Raw genomic sequence first — 21,609 nt, 5'->3', positions numbered from 1 at the left:
GTATATATGTGTTATGAATTTGTATTAAGTTGTGAATAAATAATTTGAGCTTTAAATTGTGGACGTTGGAATTTTGGTGGAGGCTGGGCATTAGAATTTTGTTGAGCTTTGGAGCTGTGTTTATGTTGGGAGAATTGCTTTGGTCGCTACGTGGGAATCGGCCAATGTATGGTTTAGGTTTCTTGCATTTAATATATAATGTTTTGCGAAAACTTAGGCTAGATGACCGTAGGATAAGTTGGAACGTATGTGTATATTGTGGTTTAGTATCTTGTTGTTAAATATGAATTGATGTGGTGCTGATTAGTTGAAGGATTGATAAATTGTTAATCATTAATTTGAGGACACAAGTATGTAATTTATGAACTATGGTTTGCATTAGTTGGTGGATTTGGCATGTGTATATGTAATTATTGTTGGTGTGAAGTGTGATTTTCATGGTGGTTATGGTGTTGAGGAAGAAGGACTTTTTGGTGCTAGCATGTGCAGGTTATTGTGTTGGTAACATGGGAATTGTTTTGAATGAGGAAGAGGTTTTGTAAGTTTAGCTTTCGGACCCTCAATTGCTTCTAACTTGTTTTGAAATGAAAATTGGGTTCGTGATGTTTATGCCATTCAAAGAACGGGTGAAAAATATTTTAAATCAAAGAAGTTATGCATGTTGGAAGATTTGAACTCAAAACTGGTTTTTGTTACAATTCTGTAGCTTTGCTACTGAATCTGTTTTTTTTTTTAAAGAACGTACTCCCACGCGTACGCGTGGCCCACGCATACGCGTGGCATGGATTTTTGGTGATGCGTACGCGACTGGTCCTATGCGTACGCGTGAGGAGCTAATAAGCATGTCCAATATCTTCTTTGCTTTTCTGCCAAGTTGACGCCTGTTCCACAAGAAAGGGATAGCTCCACTAGAGCACCCCTCGCTAAAGCAACTTGTCTTGGATTCAAGGATTTTGTCATCGTGAAACTCCTTACTTTCTTCCATCTTTCTCTCCACCCTCTTGAGCCAATCTTGAGCGGCTCGCGTGATTTCTTCTGCATTGTCTTTTGCAACTTGAACTTGCTCATCTACCGTTTTCTTATTACTTTCAAGAGTCTTAATGAGTTCTTTTAACTCTTCTTCATGGTCTTTGTAATTGATTATATAATCAAGTTGCCGAATACTCGCTTCCAATACTATCTCAATAACTTTCTCTACTGGTTTAACCGGAAGGTCCGCCATTCTTCTTGATTTTCTAAAAATATATATCCATTCTGTTGAATAACATATGGAATCAAACTAATATCAAGAAAGAATACAGAAATTAAAATACGTGACAACATGGAGACGGATATTAACGAATAGAGAAATGTCAGGGAATCCCCACTTTTTTTTTGTTGAGTTAATAGTCAATTTTGTCCCTGAAAGATACCTCGATCTCCATTTTCGTCCCCGAAAGTCAAAATTATCAAAATCGTCCTCCAAAGATACCTTACCTAATCACGTTTGTCCTTCCGTCATCTCCCTAGCTGAGTTGGCAAACGTTCGCTGACGTGGGCCGTTAACTGCCAAGGTGGCAAACGCCAGGCTGTAGCATGTTGTTGATGACAAGATAACTCTTGTTTAAGACGTCAAATTAGTCCCTGGAGTGGATAAACCCTAATCCCAATTTGAACGATAAATACATCGCCGTGAACACTTTCGGTGGAAGTAGAGGTAAGTAAGAGCCGTAATCCCTGGTTGGCTGATTGGATGGAGATATGAAATGGTGGTTGTGGTGGCGGTTTATCACTTTCAGTTTGCCAGCGATTTCTTCAACTTTTGCTGCTCACTCACCAGAAACAGATGGTCTTCAAGGTTTCCATTCGGCATGTAATCATAAACCAAAAACCTCTGGCTTCCCCTGTCATTAAATTTTTCATCATCATCATCCACTACACAACAGCCTCAAAGAGGCACCAGATTCCGGTACTTTAGGTTGCTAATAATCTCCACCTCATTACAAAACTCCATATCCCCTTGAAAATCAGATTCCAAGATCCTCTTAACTGCAACGACTGAACCATCGGACAAAACCCCCTTGTAAACAAGCCCAAATCCACCCCTGCCAATGAAATTCTTGGTTGAGAAATTATCAGTGGCCTTCTCAAGCTCATCAATCTTGAACCAAATAGACCCCATATTCGGCCTCAACCTACGCCTAGACCCTTGTTCCTCAGGATCAAAATCAAATTCATCATCATTAAGCTTCTTCCTCCTAACCTTCCTATCATACCAAACATAAACCCCTAACAAACAAGACATAACTAACAAAGCAACACCAGCACTAGTTAACCCAAAAACCAAACCCTGGTGAATTTTTTCACCAGAACCACCACCCTGTGGGTAAAGTGACATACCAAAGATGCAACTCATGGCACCATTGCTTTCAGGTCCATACTGATTAACAAACGCAGCAGCATATAGAATAGTAAATTTGAAACAATTTTCAGAGTGAAAAGCATTACCATCAATAGAGACAAGTTTATGCTGCACCTGAAACCCCGCAGTAAGACACACATCACATAGCGAAAGATCAGTGAGGTCTTGTTTGCAACTAGTATCAAGAGGCGTGATTTGACCAAGCTTCTTGTCCCAATCTTTTAAGGTTTCAATTCCTGCGCAGACATTTCGGGACATGATGAACTGGTGAGGGTCAAAGCTCAAGTCAACGAGGTTGTTTTGGAGAGACAAGAAATTGAGCTGAGACTGGAAATCATGGACGCATGAGGTTGAGGTTTCAAGGTTTGGGAGGTTGAAATTTGTAGTTGCTTTAAGGTACTGCGCGAACCCTATTCCGATTAGAGATAAGAGCGAGGTGCAACAGTTGCTCAAGTTTGATGATAAAGAGTGGAAATTCTCACATGCTGAAGGGTTCCATGGAACTCTCTTAACATAGCTGAAGTCGATGGGGCATATTGAAGGAGAAGAAGGAGAAGGTGAAGGTGAAGGTGCTGCCATGGTGGAAGACAGAGCAATGGTTAATATGACACAGGGGTAACGAATTGCAACGTTTGAATCTCTCCTCTGAAGACAAAATGGCGACGTTTCAACCCTAGTAGCGCTTTCTACCGAAATGACGTCGTTTTTGTTTTCTGTCACCTTGGCAATTAACGGCCCACATCAGCAGACATTTGCCAATTCAGCTAGGGAGATCACAGAAGGACGAATGTGATCAGGTAAGGTATTTTTGGAGGACGATTTTGATTAATTTTGACTTTTAAAGACAAAAATGGAGATCGAAATATCTTTCAAGGACGAAATTGACTATTAACTCTTTTTTTGTTGTTCCTAATATTGGCTTATGTTTTTAAAATTCTTAAATTTTATATCTTAAATTATAAATCCTTAATTAATTATGCATTCTCAATGTTAAAATTGATTAATATTAATTAACGAAAAGTTAGTTTGTTATCTAAATGATAATGGTAGAAGATAATGACCTAAAGCTATTTTATTTATTATATCTAATATTATTTAATTATTTTTATATTAATCAATAAATACAAAATAAAATCATTTTAAATTACTGTAGGTAAATATGTTATTATTTTTTAAATATTTTTCATCTAAATATCCTACAAGGAGAGACTGAACCACTAAGATAATCACTTTTAAGATACTAATTTAAATCCTTTCTAAAATAACATTTTTTTTTTATTGTTTGTAAATGTAACCGTGTCACTTGATACTCAAAGAGCACCTAATTGTTCATGTTCTTTTAGTATCCTTGTTTAGATGTTTATATAGATATATTAATACGTTATTTTGAAATAACGACTAAAGTTTAAACTCAGCTATCATATATCTTGGTGGAAAATCTTTAATTAGCTAGTAATCGACACAAATATCCTTGAATTGTATTCCTTTTAGTTCACAATAATTGTTCCGCAATAAAATTTCACATATAATGAAAAACCAAATAATAATAATAATAATAATAATTTTGGTAATGGAAAAAGTTTATACGAGCAGATAGAATTATCCTCATAAAAAATACAATTTAATTATTTTTCTTAAAATTACATTATTACTAAGGGTAAAAAAAATTAAAAATAGAGAAGCAATTAATAATAGCTAGATATTTTAGAACAGAAAATTTATAACTTTAAAAACGATGAGTTTAAATAAATTTTAAAGTCTTACAAATAACATTTTTCATTCTTATAATAAAATTGATTTAATAAAGTAAATTTTAAAATATACTTAATTTAGTCCTTGATACTAGTTTGTTTCTTTAAATGTTAAGGCTAAAAACTAGGATGATAAATTAACATATTAAAATTTAATTTACTACGTTAGTATTACGGAGTACGATAATATTAAAAAGATAAAAAAAATTAAAATATATTTTATTTAATATTTATTAATTATTGTAATAATTAATGAATATTAGATAAAATAAATTTTGATTGTAAGACCCAAATTTTAAAAAGTTATTGATTTATTTATGATTTATTATATTATTTAAAATTATACTTTTAGAAATTTTTATATATAAATTGAGTGAATTCTTATTTATTATTTAGAGTTTTTATAATTAAAAATAGTGAATATTTTATATGCCTTAATTTTAAATATTTAGATTTTTAATCTTATTTTATAAATAAAGGAGAATTAATCTAATTATCATCAAATCTTCATTGAATTAGTATTTATTCGAAAATAGAATTCAAGTTGATAATAAAATAGTATTCAAAGCTGATTATTATATATTTAATTCAAATTTGGATTAGTCACCAAAAAAAAATTCGAATTTGGATTATTACTCTATACTTTTATTTTTATTAAAAACTACCATCTTATCTTAATTCCTAAAATCCCCAATTTCATTATACAACACAAATCCTAATTTACCCTCATTAACTTAAACCCTAACCCACTCACCTCTACCACTCCCACACCCCACACCCCACACGGACACACACACACAAAACACCTACACACCCAAATAATCCTAACGGGTAGTGTTAGGGAACCAATGACCTAAGCGTACAATGTGTACAATTGGCTAAATCTTTGGTTTATGAATATAATGAACATCACCCATACTATCCAGAATAACCATCCGAATACCAGAGATAATAAACATCTCATGTTATAAAAAGCTGATTTTAGGGTTCACCAAGGTTCGAACTTTTGACCTTCCGAATCTAGAACTCTAATACCACGTCATGAAACCACTCATCCTAAAAGCGTAACTTGACAGGACAATGTAACACTAATGATCATATCTCTAATATTTTCTAAACCTCCATTGTGCACATTGTACACTTAGGCCATTGGCTCCCTATACTTTCTCAATCTCAACACACACCGTGAAACACCAGGAAAGAAAGAAAATGAAACAGGAAGAAAGAAAGAAAAGAAGAAAGAAAAGAAGAAAGAAAGGGGGAGGAAGAGAGGGAGATCCGAGGGTGAGGGTTGCGAGAGGAGAGGGAGACTCGAGAGAGGGAGAGCGCTAGGGGAGAAGGAGCTATCTGCACCGCCACCGTCGCGTCACCTACGCCGTCGCCACCAATAGTCGCGCCGCCACCATGCCAAGTCACCGTTGAGAACAGAGCCGTGAGGAGAGAGGGCTCGCGAGTGAGAGAAGGTTGCGGGCCTGGAAACCACCGCGCCCAGTCACTGCCGGGAAGTCATCGCCGCCATCCAAGCTCGTCGCCGCCTGTCCCGTCGTCGCCATCTCTTCGCATCGCTGCCACTGGTTGAACCGCGAACAGAGGAAGGAGGCAAAGCTTTTCCCGTCACCAGCACCGGACCTCAGCCGTCATCATCCCCATCCGGACAGCCGCTTCTGCCACTGGAGAATGCTGTTGCGTCGCCGGGATCCACTACCGGTAAGGGTCTTGTTATTAGATTTTGTCCTTTTTGAATTCTGGGAATACTATAGTCACTGCATGTTGCTACAGCCGTTGTCTTGGTCGCGTGGAAGGAGGAGGATCAAGGTGTCATCGTGCCTTGCCTCCGCCGCCGAAGACCGCCGCTGAATCCTCTGGCTTGGTAAGCGTTTCATTTCGAAAAGCTTTTTTGTTGCTGTTCTGTTATCTTATGCTGAGGTGTTGCGACGTTGTCTCTGTCATAAGGTTGAGTATCAGTGTTTGCATGTCGTGCTCAGAGTTTTCGGCTGCTTTGTTTTGCTATTTCAGTTCGAGTTGGGTTGCATGAATGTTGCTATGGTTGTTGCTAGAATGGTTTGAGCTGAGATTGCAGCTTCCGCTGACCGTGGGTCGAGAGAAAGGATTTTTCTGTGATGCGTTGGGTTATGGTATTGCTTATCGAGGTAGGGGTTTTTTCAAAGAACTTAATTTTATGATTTGGAGTTGTTATAAATGGATATTAATGTGATAAATGTACTTTTGGTAATTGTACAAGCCTTATGTATTGCTGAGCTGTTTTGTGATTAACGTATGTGTGGTTGGATTGGATTGTTGTTTGATTTGGTTATATGGTTGGTTGCTGAAATATTTCATTACAATTTTGAAAAACAGGTTTGGTTCATTGTAAATGGATTGAGTTTGGATTTGATTTCTTGAATTATGAGAAGGATATGAATTTTGGAATTAGTCTGATTTTAAACTGATTTGGTTTTGAACCGTGGAAGGGGGTTGTATACTGTTTTGGTTGGGACCCGAAACGGGTGGCATAGTCCAAGTTTTAGGGGAGATGCTGTCGAAATTTTATGAAATTCAAGATTTTGTTCTAAAATATGATTTAGAAAAGGATTGGATTCGAGAGGTTCTATTGTTTGGTTCTTGATTTATTAAGAAACAGGTGATTCAAGTTTAATATTTTAAGGAAAGCTTATGTTTTAAGTTTGATTTAAACATGAGGGACCTATGTTTTGCGGTTTGGTCAAAGAAGTACCTTTGGAGGAGTTCTAGCAGATTTTAAAGGAAATTGACCTTTGATTACTTAATTCCGAATTGCTTTTGAAGTATTCTTTAAATTTTAACTAAACAAATCCGAGCCTTTGGGAAAGTTTCTGATTTAAGAATGAAAAGTGATGAGTTTGGAAAACTCTCGTTTAATTTTGATGATGAACAAACATTATTAAAATGTTTAATTACAAAATTATTAATTTGATCTTAATTTGCATTTGCCTAATTAATAATTTTGTTGTGCAGATTTTATATTGGGCCGAAAACAAATTTATTGTGCTAGCCCAATTTACACTGAGCCTTGGTTTTAATAACAAAAAATGAATGTGGCTGATTTAATGTTACTTAGGCCCAAATGATTTTAATTGCTCTAAGCCCAAGAGTGTTACATGCTTTCCATTTGCTTTATGCTTGCTCCAAATTTTATCAAGAAAGTAAATGTTATTAATGGGCCAAAATAAATATGGTTGAAACCAAGCCCAACTTTGATGAAAGATCCAATGCATGATCCGAAAATAAATCCATCAGGAAAGCAAATGTTGCAATTTGCCTTATGCCCTCAACGGATCTCTTCTCCTAACTTGTGATGGAACTCAAAATTTATTGAGAATAATTAATATATGCATTGGAAACATGAGAGAGATTATAATTGATTTGATGGGTCATTATTGCTTCACGCCACCAAGAAAGAAAGGGGAGTAGGAATTAATTCAGCATTGTTTTACTTTATTCAAACTCACTACATGCTTTTAGTTCCACTTTGTCTTCTCTCTCTCATCTCTTTCTTCTCTTCGGTTATTACACAGGAAACATTGGTAGCCATGGAAGCAAAAATGAGCTACCGAAAGGAAGAGAAAGAAAGCCTAAAGACCATCACAATGATGGCAAGAAAACATACTAAAATAAAAATGAGCTGTGGCTAAGATACTTACCAAATGTGGTTAGATTTGGTGAGGTTATCTTGAGCTTTGCATGCTCAAAAAGAAAGAAGAAGATCTCGGCCAGCAAGGGAGATTCTTGAAGCATGACTTGTCTTTGATTCTGCTCAACCACCACAGGGAGTAGCTAGAGTGGCGAAGTGATGGTTGAAGGCAGAGATTGAAGCAGATGAAGTCATCATCATCATGAAGCATCAAGGGCCAGAATTCCATCTTGGAGAGCAAGCCAAGGATGGAGAGCTCGGATTGATGAAGGGTGATGATCAAGAAAGGACTAGAGGTAATTGCATATTGGTTAATGCATGGTTATCTCTTCTCTCTCTTTGTGGCCGAACCGGTTTTGTTGAAGGAGGAAGAAGTTGGTTCGGTTTTGGCTTCAAGTGTGGAGGCTTTCCTCTTCTTTAAAAAGGGGGAACAACCACTGTTTGAAGCAAGGAGAAAATTTGAGAGTGCAAGGCACAGTGTTCTCAGAGCTACCTGAGCTAACAGTTTTCTCTTCTCCTTCAATGTTTTCTGTTTTGTAATTTTCTATTTAATTTTGTCATGTCTTGAGTCTCATGGTAAAAGGAAAACAGTGAGGTTTGTAATGAAAAAGCCATAGAGCAGAAAAAGGCAGAGAGTGCAAAATTAAAAGAAAAAGCCATAGATGTCTTAGAGTTCTTTTGTTCATCTATGTTGTGTTTCATGATTCTGTGGGAATCCCCTTGTAAGTTGGGTTAGCACTTTACAAGTTGTAATCAGATTGATTATAGTGAAATTCCATCATGGTTGTGATGGAGACTGGATGTAGGCTGCACTGCACTTAGCAGCTGAACCAGGATATATCTGGGTGCAATATTTCTTCTCTCCTACTTCATTTCTGTTTTCTACTGCACAGGAGCAAAAACTAAAATGTCTCGTGCCAAGTGACGAGACAAAACAAAAAGTCTCGTGGCAAGTGACGAGCAAAAACAAAAGTCTCGTGTCCAGAGACGAGCTAAAACAGAAAAGCCTCCTCTGTATTCAGCAAGTGTCAGCAACATAAAAAAGGGGGCTAAGATTCAAACCCCCCTTTCTCTTAGCTACTGAAACCATCAATTGGTATCAGAGCTTGGTCTCAAAGAGATCAAGCTTTGCAGCTTGGAGTAAAGATCACTATGGCGGAAAACAGTGGCGCAAATGTGGTGTCTTATAATCTAACTGAAGGTCAATCAAGCAACAGACCCCCTCTTTTCAATGGGAAAAATTATACCTATTGGAAGGAGAGGATGAAGATATTCGTACAAGCAGTGGATTACAGACTTTGGAAGATTATTCTCGAAGGGCCTCAAATTCCAACTATCACAAGTGCAGAAGGAGTTGTTTCTCTCAAACCAGAAGCAAGATGGACTGAGGAAGATAGGAAGAAGGTGGAGTTAAATGCCAAGGCAATAAATCTGCTCAATTGTGCTATCAGCTTCGAGGAGTACCGACGGGTATCAAGATGCACAACGGCAAAGGAAATCTGGGACAAATTGCAAATCACCCATGAAGGAACCACCATTGTCAAGAAGACTCGGACAGATATACTAAATAGAGAATATGAAATGTTTGCAATGAAGGAAGGAGAGTCCATTGATGAACTGTTCGAACGGTTCAATGCTATCATTGTTGGCTTAGATGCTTTGGGAATTACACATTCTGATTCTGTGCTAGTGAGAAGAGTGTTGAGATATCTCACAAAAGAGTGGGAAACTAAAGCTTTAATTATTTCTGAGAGCAGTAGCCTAGACTCCATGACACTTGATGATTTGAGAGGAAATCTTCTTGCTTTTGAAAATACCTATTTGAAAAAGGATACAAAAAAGAAAGGAATTGCATTTTCTTCTGTGACTAACCCTCTGGATGATGAATCCAGTGATAACTCTTTTGAAAATGAGTTTGTTTTATTTGCAAAAAAATTCAGGAAAATGGCTAAGCTCAGAGGCAAAGGCAGCAGCACAAGGAGAATAAAGAAAGACCTTAGCAAGGTAACTTGCTATAATTGCAAGGAAATGGGGCATTTCAAATCTGATTGTCCTAAGCTGAAAAAGGAGGAAAAGCCGAAAAGAGGAAAGAAGAAAGGACTGATGGCCACATGGGAAGACTTGGAGAATGACTCTGATGATGATGATGAAGAAACCGAGACCAAGTCACAAACATGTCTCATGGCAGACCACATAGATCAGGTAGTCTTTCATAACCCTAACACTGAAGATCTCCATCTTATGATAGACCACCTTTCAGAAAAAATAAGATGTTTTCTGCTGGAAAATCAAGAACTTGAACAGCAAATTACCATTCTTAAGGCCGAAAACAGTTTTCTAAAAGAAAAAGTGAGAGAGGCCGAAACTGCTTGTGATCTTGTTGAAGAAAATAAGTAGTTAAGAGCCCAAGTTAGGAGCTGTGACAGTAACCATTGTGTTCTTGCATATGTGGACTGTTTTAAACAGAATGAAGAGTTGCTTAAAAAGGTTAAAAGACTTGAGGAAGACTTGGCCAAATTTACACAAAGTTCTGAAAGTTTAAATCACATCTTGGCTAGTCAAAAACCTCTTTATGATAAGGCTGGGTTGGGGTTTCATAAATCTGAAAATTCACATTTTGAAAATATTGCTTCATCTTCTAATGACACAAGATTTCAAGATCCCACCTACTTTAACAAAAAGGCAACTCCAAGGTTTTGTAGACTATGCAATCGGAATGGACACTTTCCCATTCAATGCTTTTTCGGTGAAAGAATGGTTGGTGACAAAGTTTATAAAATTGTTTTTGATTACAATGGTTTAGGACATAGAAGATGGTTTAACGTAAAAGGATCCAAAAAGATTTGGATACCTAAGGTTACTTAAGCATTGTTTTGTAGGTGTGCCTAGCATCCAAAAGGAAGGAAAATGTGTGGTATATGGACAGCGGATGCTCTAGGCATATGACCGGAAAGGCAACCTTCTTCATAAAGCTTGATGACTATGATGGAGGACTTGTCACTTTCGGTGATGATGCAAAAGGAAAAATTGTGGCTGTTGGGAAAGTTGGTAAAAACTTTTCTTCTTGTATAAATGATGTTCTCCTTGTACATGGCTTGAAACATAATTTGTTTAGTGTTAGTCAACTTTGTGATTTGGGTTTTGAAGTTATCTTTAAGAAATCTGTTTGTTTAGTTGTGTGTGAAAAAACTGGGAATGTTCTTCTTGAAGCTAAAAGATGCAACAATGTGTATGGATTAACTCTTGAGGATTTAAAGGAACAAAATGTAACATGCTTCACATCTTTTGAATCTGAAAAATGGCTTTGGCATAGAAAGTTGGGACATGCTAGCATGTATCAAATTTCTAAGCTAGTCAAAAGAAATTTGGTTAGAGGAATCCCAAACATCAAGTTTGATAAGGATCTCACTTGTGACGCTTGTCAATTAGGCAAACAAGTAAAATCCTCTTTTAAATCAAAAGATGGAATCTCAACCAAAAGGCCATTGGAAATGTTACATATTGATCTTTTTGGTCCTACTAGAACTCAAAGTTTAGGAGGTAAACATTATGGTCTTGTGGTGGTAGATGATTACTCTAGATTTGGTTGGGTACTTTTCCTTGCTCATAAAAATGATGCTTTTCATGCTTTTTCCACCCTTTGTAAGAAAATTCAAAATGAAAAGGATTTGAAAATTGCCCATTTAAGAAGTGATCATGGAAGAGAATTTGAAAATCAAGATTTTGAAAAATTCTGTGATGACTTAGGGATTTCTCATAACTTTTCATGTCCTAGAACCCCCCCAACAAAATGGGGTGGTTGAAAGAAGGAATAGAAGCCTTCAAGAAATGACTAGGGCTATGTTATGTGAAAGTGAAATTCCTAAATTCTTATGGGCTGAAGCTGTGAACACAGCATGTTATATTTTGAATAGAACAATCATTAGAAAATGGTTAAAGAAAACACCTTATGAGCTATGGAAAGGAACCCCTCCAAATCTTAAGTACTTTCATATTTTTGGATGCAAATGTTTTGTACTTAATAATAAGGAAAACCTTGGAAAATTTGATCCAAAATCATATGAAGGAATGTTTGTTGGATATTCCACCACAAGCAAGGCCTATAGAATTTATCTCAAGGAGCATAGGACAATAGAGGAATCCATACATGTTACTTTTTGTGATTCTAACTTAATTCCCAGTATTGTGAAGGATATTGATTCAGATTGTGAAGATGGAACAAGCAAAGAAATTCCCAAATCTGTCCAGAATGAAGAATCTGTCAGCCCTGTTCTGTCTCGTCAGATTGGAGGAGACACTTCCATTTTGTCTCCTGAACAGGCACGAGCAACTGAAACAGTGAGACCACCAGAAGTTCATCAAAGCTCTACGCATGTCCGAAAGCCTAGAGAATGGAAGTCTATGAGAGGTTACCCTCATGATTTCATCATTGGTGATCCTTCTCATGGCGTAACAACAAGATCCTCCACCAAAAGGCAAACCGAACCTAGCAACTTTGCTTTCTTGTCACAAATGGAGCCCAACAATGTCAAACAAGCTCTTGAAGATCCATCATGGGTCAAGGCCATGGAAGAGGAGCTAGCTCAATTTGACAAGAATAAGGTTTGGACATTAGTACCTTATTCGGATGATATGAAGGTAACGGGTACTAAGTGGGTTTTTAAAAATAAACTTGGTGAGGATGGACAAGTTGTTCGTAACAAGGCTAGATTAGTGGCCCAAGGTTACGATCAAGAAGAAGGTATAGATTTTGATGAGTCTTTTGCTCCGGTAGCTAGAATGGAAGCAATTCGTTTGCTTCTTGCCTATGCCGCCCATAAAGGTTTCAAAATGTTTCAAATGGATGTTAAATGTGCTTTCCTTAATGGTTTTATTGATAGAGAAGTGTATGTGGCTCAACCCCCCGGTTTTGAACATAAAGAGTTTCCAAATCATGTTTTCAAATTAACTAAGGCTCTTTATGGTCTTAGACAAGCTCCAAGAGCTTGGTATGAAAGGCTTAGTGCCTTCTTGTTGGAAAATAAATTTCAAAGGGGTACCACCGACACTACTTTATTTATTAAAGCATCTAATGATGATATACTTCTTGTTCAAGTTTATGTTGATGATATTGTATTTGGTTCGGCCAACATTTCCTTGTGTGAAGAGTTTGGAAAACTCATGACTAGTGAGTTTGAAATGAGTTTAATGGGAGAGCTTACTTTCTTTCTTGGCCTCCAAATTAAACAAACTCCTAGTGGTACTTTTATTTACCAAGGAAAATATGCAAAAGAACTTATTAAAAAGTTTGGCCTAGAAAACTCCAAAGCAATGGGTACACCAATGCATCCCAACACAAAACTTGAAAAGGATGATGATGGTCAAGATGTGGATGAAACAAAGTATAGAGGAATGATAGGTTCACTCATGTACCTTACCTCCTCTAGACCGGATATTGTTCAAAGTGTGGGTGTATGTTCAAGATTTCAATCTCACCCAAAAGAATCCCATCTTACGGCTGTTAAACGCATCATTAGATACATTAAGGGAACTTGTGATTATGGCTTGTGGTATCCTAAATCTGATGAATTTTGTGAAGTAGGGTTTTGTGATGCAGATTATGCGGGAGATAGAGTGGATAGAAGAAGCACGTCTGGCATGTGTTGCTTCCTTGGAAGCTCACTCAATATGTGGTCAAGCAAGAAACAAGCCACAGTGGCTTTATCCACAGCTGAAGCAGAATACATTTCCGCATCTGCATGTTGCACTCAATTAATTTGGTTAAAAACACAATTGGAAGATTACAAATTAAAAATCAATAGTATACCCCTATTTTGTGATAATATGAGTGCCATAAATATTTCAAAAAATCCTGTTTTGCACTCAAGAACAAAGCACATTGAAATTAAATATCATTTCATTAGAGAACATGTGTAAAAGGGTACTATTGATATTCAATTTGTAAAATCTGAAGACCAAATTGCTGATATTTTTACAAAACCTCTCTGTGAAGACAGATTCTGTACCTTGAGAAAAAGTTTGGGAATGTTTGATTTAAGTTTTATTGAAAATCTGTGAATTTGTGACTCTGTTCAGTTTTTGCTCGTAGGTTTGGACGAGATAAAAATCATGGCATGATGGAAGAGCTGTGGTCAAGGGGGAGGCAGCGCAGAATTCAAAATTTTATGGGCCCCACCAAAATTCCTTGACCCCACCTTAACAGTTATGGTAGTTATCTTTCTACAAATAAGAATCTTCCTCTTGTGTCATCAAATCTCCTTGGAAGTGGTTATTGTCAAATCAAATCCCTATATCCATCTAATCCCTTGATTTAAGGCAACAACTTTTCAGTTTTGGATTTCAAAAGTTAAAAGGGAAATCATTTTTTGGATAATAACCACCCATTATGGTCATTAACCGTCCACCAATGGTCATTACTCTCCATATTCTCTTTCCAAACCCCATTAAATGCGTTCACCCACCTTGTCTCTCTCCCTCTCTCAATTCGGTTATCACCACCACCCTTTCATATTTCATTCCCCATTACCATGAAAAAGAAAACCGCGCCAAGAAAGAGTGAAAGAATTCTTCTTTCTCAAAAACCATCAACACCCCAAACGCACACTCATATCCACATACATTCTACTTCCTCATCCTCTCCCTCACCTCCAACCAAACAAACTGAAACCATGAGAAGAAAGGTAGTGGCCCAAAAGAGTTCCGGAAGAGGACGAAACAGGAAGAACAAGGATCCCCAAGAGGAAGAAGAGCAAGAATCTTATACTTCTCCCATTCCATCACCTCCACCCTCATCACCGAAGCGGACTACTCCTGGAAAAAGCTCCCAGAAGAATCAGGGGTTTGCACTCAATGACACTACTGAACCTCCAAACTTGGAATCCATGGAATTCAGAGACAAATATGGCAAGACTCACTCCCACTTTGATCCAAGCAGATTTAACTCTTGCACCTCTTTTGAGTTTCATAAGGAGGTTATGGAGAAGCGTCATCTGTGCACAACTTATCTTGTTATCCTTGAAAATCTCACCAACAAAGGCATCAACGTCTCTCCTCTGTTTGAACTACTCAACTGGAAACCTTTGCTTCTCATCCAGAAACCAGTCTACCCTGGTCTTGTTCGAGAGTTTTATGCCAATATGCGACTCATTGACGGCACCCTTCATTCCTATGTCAAAAGGGTTCAAATAGCCCTTGATGCTGAGACTATTGGAGAGGCCCTGGGCTTCAAGGATGAAGGACCACGAGCATACATGGTGGAAAAATGGGACACACAAGTTGGCGTTCCATACAAGACTGTTCTCAAGCACATTTGCGAGAACCTTTCTGGATTGCATGGCACCATACCAACACATAAAGCTCTAGGACCGGTCAATTCTCTGCTTCACCGCATCATCACACATATTCTGACTCCCCAAAGCGGCTCACACAACCGAGTAACATTTTCTGACTGTCTCATCTTATTTGCTTTGGTTACCTCTACTCCTATATCCTTCGGTTATATTATGATTAGACATATGTGGGATTCTGTTAGAAGCACCAGAAAGGCTAACCTGCCTTATGGTATGTTTCTAACTAGAATATTTGAGTACTTTAAAGTTGATTTATTGAATGAGGCTGTAGAAAACAAGGTGTCTTCAATTAGAGGAGCAGGAGCAACTAAGGAAACCAAAGGGCGACAAACTGCTGCATCGGATAGTGACCATGAAGGCAGACCAGAATCTTCCAAAACAATCAAGTCCATCAAACAGATTTTGGGAGAATTTTCGAACATGGCAGATTTGATGTATCGGTCAGCCAAAGAAACCCGTAAGCAAGCCTTTGACAATGAGAAAGCTTGGAAAAATTGCAAAGACAGGGTCAATCTAATGATGGAACATTTTAAAGAAGATCTGGGAGATGATAGTGTCGGAGATGCTGAAGAACAACTTAATTTTTCTGATGATTTGTGACTGTTTCTTTACTCTGTTTGATATTGGCTCCACTAGGCTCAATCTTTTTTTTTTTTTGTATGAGCATGACTTGATACTCACTGCTCTAGGATACTCTCTAGGATATTGTGATATACTCTTGCTACTTTGCTTTGAATATTTTGCTATGTTTGATTCTGTTTTGTGCAGGTGCCCCCATGATGACAAAAGGGGGAGGAAATTTAAGTTCCAAAATTGAAATTGGAACAAAACAGGGGCTGGAAAAACAGGGGAATAGGGGTTGAAATTTTTAAAATTGAAAATTTATGATCACCCTTGTTCAAAGAATGCATGCGTTATTGCATTCACTATATTGCTTGAACTACATTTGGTTCATGATGATGTTTGATTTTGATGCTTGGCTGTTGATTCATCATTGATAAATTTGTTGGATTGAAAACTTTTTTTTTGGCAGTTCCTTTAAATTGTGCATTGTATTAAAAACTGCCTTGTTTTGATCATGTGTACTTCAAATATTTTTCACATCATTTTGTTTTGCTCTGATATACTAACAAGAAATGTTTGGAAATATTTGGATAAATTTTTGTTTGTATGAAAATGGTTGAGCAGTAAATCAGTTTATGATATCAAATGAGTTTTGATTATCAATTAAAACTGCTCATAAATCAAGCATTTAGCATCATAAAACATGCTAAATAACATTGTTACTTGAAGCTTGATTTAAAATGTTACAGGTTAAGTGTTTCCCTTGGTAACATAAGCATATATCAAGGGGGAGCATTGTGACATTTTGAAAGGGGGAGAAATTCAAATCAAAGGGAGTATTCTTTACTCAATCTCTAATATTTTTCCCATTTCAATTTTAATAATGTTTGTCATCAAGGGGGAGATTGATGAGTTTGGAAAACTCTCGTTTAATTTTGATGATGAACAAACATTATTAAAATGTTTAATTACAAAATTATTAATTTGATCTTAATTTGCATTTGCCTAATTAATAATTTTGTTGTGCAGATTTTATATTGGGCCGAAAACAAATTTATTGTGCTAGCCCAATTTACACTGAGCCTTGGTTTTAATAACAAAAAATGAATGTGGCTGATTTAATGTTACTTGGGCCCAAATGATTTTAATTGCTCTAAGCCCAAGAGTGTTACATGCTTTCCATTTGCTTTATGCTTGCTCCAAATTTTATCAAGAAAGCAAATGTTATTAATGCGCCAAAAATAAATATGGTTGAAACCAAGCCCAACTTTGATGAAAGATCCAATGCATGATCTGAAAATAAATCCATCAGGAAAGCAAATGTTGCAATTTGCCTTATGCCCTCAACGGATCTCTTCTCCTAACTTGTGATGGAACTCAAAATTTATTGAGAATAATTAATATATGCATTGGAAACATGAGAGAGATTATAATTGATTTGATGGGTCATTATTGCTTCACGCCACCAAGAAAGAAAGGGGAGTAGGAATTAATTCAGCATTATTTTACTTTATTCAAACTCACTACATGCTTTTAGTTCCACTTTGTCTTCTCTCTCTCATCTCTTTCTTCTCTTCGGTTATTACACAGGAAACATTGGTAGCCATGGAAGCAAAAATGAGCTACCGAAAGGAAGAGAAAGAAAGCCTAAAGACCATCACAATGATGGCAAGAAAACATACTAAAATAAAAATGAGCTGTGGCTAAGATACTTACCAAATGTGGTTAGATTTGGTGAGGTTATCTTGAGCTTTGCATGCTCAAAAAGGAAGAAGAAGATCTCGGCCAGCAAGGGAGATTCTTGAAGCATGACTTGTCTTTGATTCTGCTCAACCACCACAGGGAGTAGCTAGAGTGGCGAAGTGATGGTTGAAGGCAGAGATTGAAGCAGATGAAGTCATCATCATCATGAAGCATCAAGGGCCAGAATTCCATCTTGGAGAGCAAGCCAAGGATGGAGAGCTCGGATTGATGAAGGGTGGTGATCAAGAAAGGACTAGAGGTAATTGCATGTTGGTTAATGCATGGTTATCTCTTCTCTCTCTTTGTGGCCGAACCGGTTTTGTTGAAGGAGAAAGAAGTTGGTTCGGTTTTGGCTTCAAGTGTGGAGGCTTTCCTCTTCTTTAAAAAGGGGGAACAACCACTGTTTGAAGCAAGGAGAAAATTTGAGAGTGCAAGGCACAGTGTTCTCAGAGCTACCTGAGCTAACAGTTTTCTCTTCTCCTTCAATATTTTCTGTTTTGTAATTTTCTGTTTAATTTTGTCATGTCTTGAGTCTCATGGTAAAAGGCAAACAGTGAGGTTTGTAATGAAAAAGCCATAGAGCGGAAAAAGGCAGAGAGTACAAAATTAAAAGAAAAAGCCATAGATGTCTTAGAGTTCCTTTGTTCATCTATGTTGTGTTTCATGATTCTGTGGGAATCCCCTTGTAAGTTGGGTTAGCACTTTACAAGTTGTAATCAGATTGATTATAGTGAAATTCCATCATGGTTGTGATGGAGACTGGATGTAGGCTGCACTGCACTTAGCAGCTGAACCAGGATATATCTGGGTGCAATATTTCTTCTCTCCTACTTCATTTCTGTTTTCTACTGCACAGGAGCAAAAACTAAAATGTTTCGTGCCAAGTGACGAGACAAAACAAAAAGTCTCGTGGCAAGTGACGAGCAAAAACAAAAGTCTCGTGTCCAGAGACGAGCTAAAACAGAAAAGCCTCCTCTGTATTCAGCAAGTGTCAGCAACATAAAAAAGGGGGCTAAGATTCAAACCCCCCCTTTCTCTTAGCCACTGAAACCATCAAAAAGAAATTGGGTTTTTGGACTTAAATAATGTTGGTTTTGAAACTGGTTCGGAACTTTTGGCCTACATGCCTTGGTTTTGGTTTTAAGTCTCCATTCTAAATGATTTTAGTTTGGGTAATTATAATTCCGAGAATTTCTAAAGAGTTTAAGAAGTGAGGCAGGTTATTCTTCCCTAAAATCTTGTATCTTAGCAAAGAAAGTTCTGTTTTAAGGTGATGATTGAAAGTCTCTTGGAAGTTTTGTAAAATGTTATATTAAGCGACTAAGATTTGAAAAGGAATTGATTTTGAGGAAAGTTGAATTATGAGTTTGAAGAGATTTGAGAAATAAAAAGTGACTTATGGCTTGAATAATGATTGGTTTGATATGAATTGTTAATGAAATGCGGAAATGATGATGGATGAATGATTATGAATAAACATATGTGGCTTCCGCACGTTTATCTGAGATACGAGTTTCCTGGGTAAAGAACCGTGGCTTGCCACCACGTGTTTCAGGTTGGATCTCGATACTCTGTTGACCCTACGTCGTAAGGGTGATCAGGCACGTATAAATTCTCGGGTATGGATAGCCCCAGTGAGTGATTTGAATTATGTATGAATGTAAAATCTATGCATAGACTCATGGGGATGCGCGACGGGGGACAGTCTAAGGACAATTAAGACTTGTCGGGTTGGCTGGATAACCGACAGATGAGCCTCATCAGCCATAGGACAGGCATGCATCATATGCATCTGTATGCTTTGTTTGGGTTTGAACTTGTTTGGGTTTGCCTAATTGCTAAACTGTTCTTAGCTGCTACTTGAACTATTTGCTGTAATTGCTACTTACTTGTGCTTTTCTTGTCTGTCTTGCCTGTGTTTGTCCTGACGTGCTACATTTGAGAATGAACTTTGGTGCTGAATTAATGATTGTGTTGTTGATTGTGTGGTTGGTTTCTGATTGAGATTTTCTTTTAAGAAAGGAAAGGTTTCGGATTTCTGAAAGATTAAACATTGTTTCTTTGAAAAAGTTTTGAACGTTTAATTATTGGTTTTTAAAAGATTTATAAGGCAATAATAATCACTGAGATTGAAAACAGTTTTCTTATTAAATATCTTCTTGTGACAACTTTGAAACTGCGTGGTGAGACCGTGTGGTTAGGTTCTCACCCCCCCTACAGCTTTACCTTTTCAGGAACCGGAAGAAGAAACATTAAGAGGAGTTATACTGTGTTTGGTTTATATGTTGTTGAATTAATTAGATTATTCTCTTCCCTCGTCTTTGTTATTACAATTTTATAAGAGGGATATGGGTTGTATGTTTTATATATATTATATTATAAGATATTATGTAAGAAGTCTTGTATTTGAATCTATGTGTTTGTTTTTTTTAAGATAAAGTTTTTATTTCCGGTTTTCAAAGAAATCAGCGATACGGTGTTGAGTCAAAGGCTCCTATTTTAATATTAAGTATATAAAATAGTCATAATACTTCTTGCTATCAGAGTAGCGTAACCGGAAGCGTGACTTTCTAGTAGTGAGAGTGTTACATTGATTATTTTTGTTTATTTTATTTTGATTATCAAATATTTCTGTAAAGAAATAAATTAGACTAATTAATATAATGAAACTAATAAAATAGACCATTTTTAACGAGGGCGGAGTTAGAATCTTTTTTAGAAAGAGACCAACATAAAAACTAAAAAGTACATAGGACAAAATATAAAATTAAGAAGGGCCCAAACTATAAAAAGAAAGGACTTCATAAGTGAAATTTATTAATTTAGAGGAGACCATTCCCCCCCCCCCCCCCCTCAACCGCACTAAACTCCGCCCCTGATTTTTAAAGCTTATTGAATTAAAAGATATATAAAGACTAAAACCAAAAAATAGATATTATGGATCGGAATCAAGAACTTATCTGATCAGAAATTATACATGGAATAATTATTATAAATAAGAAGAAGCTAACTATGTTGGATAAAGTCAAAGTATCACAAATCACTGTCATAAGCTTTTTGTCCAAATAACTATTTCTTAAAAAGTGAACTACTAAAATTATATTTAAAAGATTTAAGTGAGAATAAAAATAATTTCGAAATCTAAAAATGACCAAACAAAAATATCAAAAGACATAAAATTTTGACAAAAATAATTAATTGTTTAATAGTTTTATTTTTGACAGAAATATATCACGATAAATTTTAAAATATTATATTTAATTGTGTTTATGTAATATTTTAAAATACTTGAGAATATTTTAGATAATTTTAAAAGGTTCTAGAATGATTCAAAAGGTTTCAGAAGACCAAAATTTTTTTTAGAAGATTCTAAAAAATTATAGAGCATTCTAAAATAGTGTAGGTATATATAAAAATATAACTAGTAGTTTAAAATAATTTTAAAAAGTTTATAAAAATGTAGTGGGTTAGATATCTGTAATAAATGTTTTGAATACTCGACTTGGACTATTGATTAGACTTAATTCTAACTATCCATTGAGAATATAAATGACTATAAATAAGGATGAAAGTTAGTGTTTGAGTGTATAAGGTATTTGTAACAAGCACTTATGATAGTAAAGTGTTCTTTTTACCAACTTTTATTTTTATTGTGTTTTCTTGTGTTCTTAACTTTTTTGTTAAATATTGAGGGTTAGCTCAAGAGATTAACATTGAGTGAGTCCAAGTGTCGGCACGTTAGCGTTAGAGTGTGTCTAAAATCGAGACAATTTGGCATCAAAGCAAAGTTCAAGAGGAAGTATAAGTAGTTCATGGATATGGAATTTTGTGTGATCATAGACCATGTTAAGACTTAAAAAAAATATTATTCCTTCTCAATGAAAAAGTAAGAAGGTTCATTCTTTAAGTAAGCCTAGAGATAAGTACTCTATCTTTTTAGAAAAGAGAATTTTTTTTTTGTTTAAGAATATTCTATCATTTATGGATGTGCACTTTCAAATGATAGAACATGACAGGAGGCTCTCGAAGCTCATGTGTTGGGAGAATCAGATGTTTTTAAAGAAAACATGCTCCAAATAGAAGAAAACCTTGAGAACCTTTTGAAGCTATTTGAGGGAACTCAAGTTTGGT

The 21,609-nt window shown here is 36.3% G+C and overlaps 1 protein-coding gene and 1 pseudogene across 2 annotated transcripts in view; both read right to left on the bottom strand.

Moving 5' to 3' along the window:
* LOC107626022 (uncharacterized) overlaps nucleotides 1–21,609 on the bottom strand; it is a 51,539-nt gene that overhangs the window by 21,701 nt on the left and 8,229 nt on the right. The window lies entirely within an intron of this gene.
* Nucleotides 1,279–3,313, bottom strand: LOC107627877 (putative receptor-like protein kinase At1g11050 pseudogene; annotated as a pseudogene).

Source organism: Arachis ipaensis, chromosome B2 (genome assembly GCF_059453495.1).
Source record: "Arachis ipaensis isolate K30076 ecotype BB chromosome B2, ASM5945349v1, whole genome shotgun sequence".
NCBI lineage: Eukaryota > Viridiplantae > Streptophyta > Magnoliopsida > Fabales > Fabaceae > Arachis > Arachis ipaensis.
The sequence above is the reverse complement of the archived record's forward strand: the minus strand, read 5'-3'. Positions and strand labels throughout refer to the sequence as shown.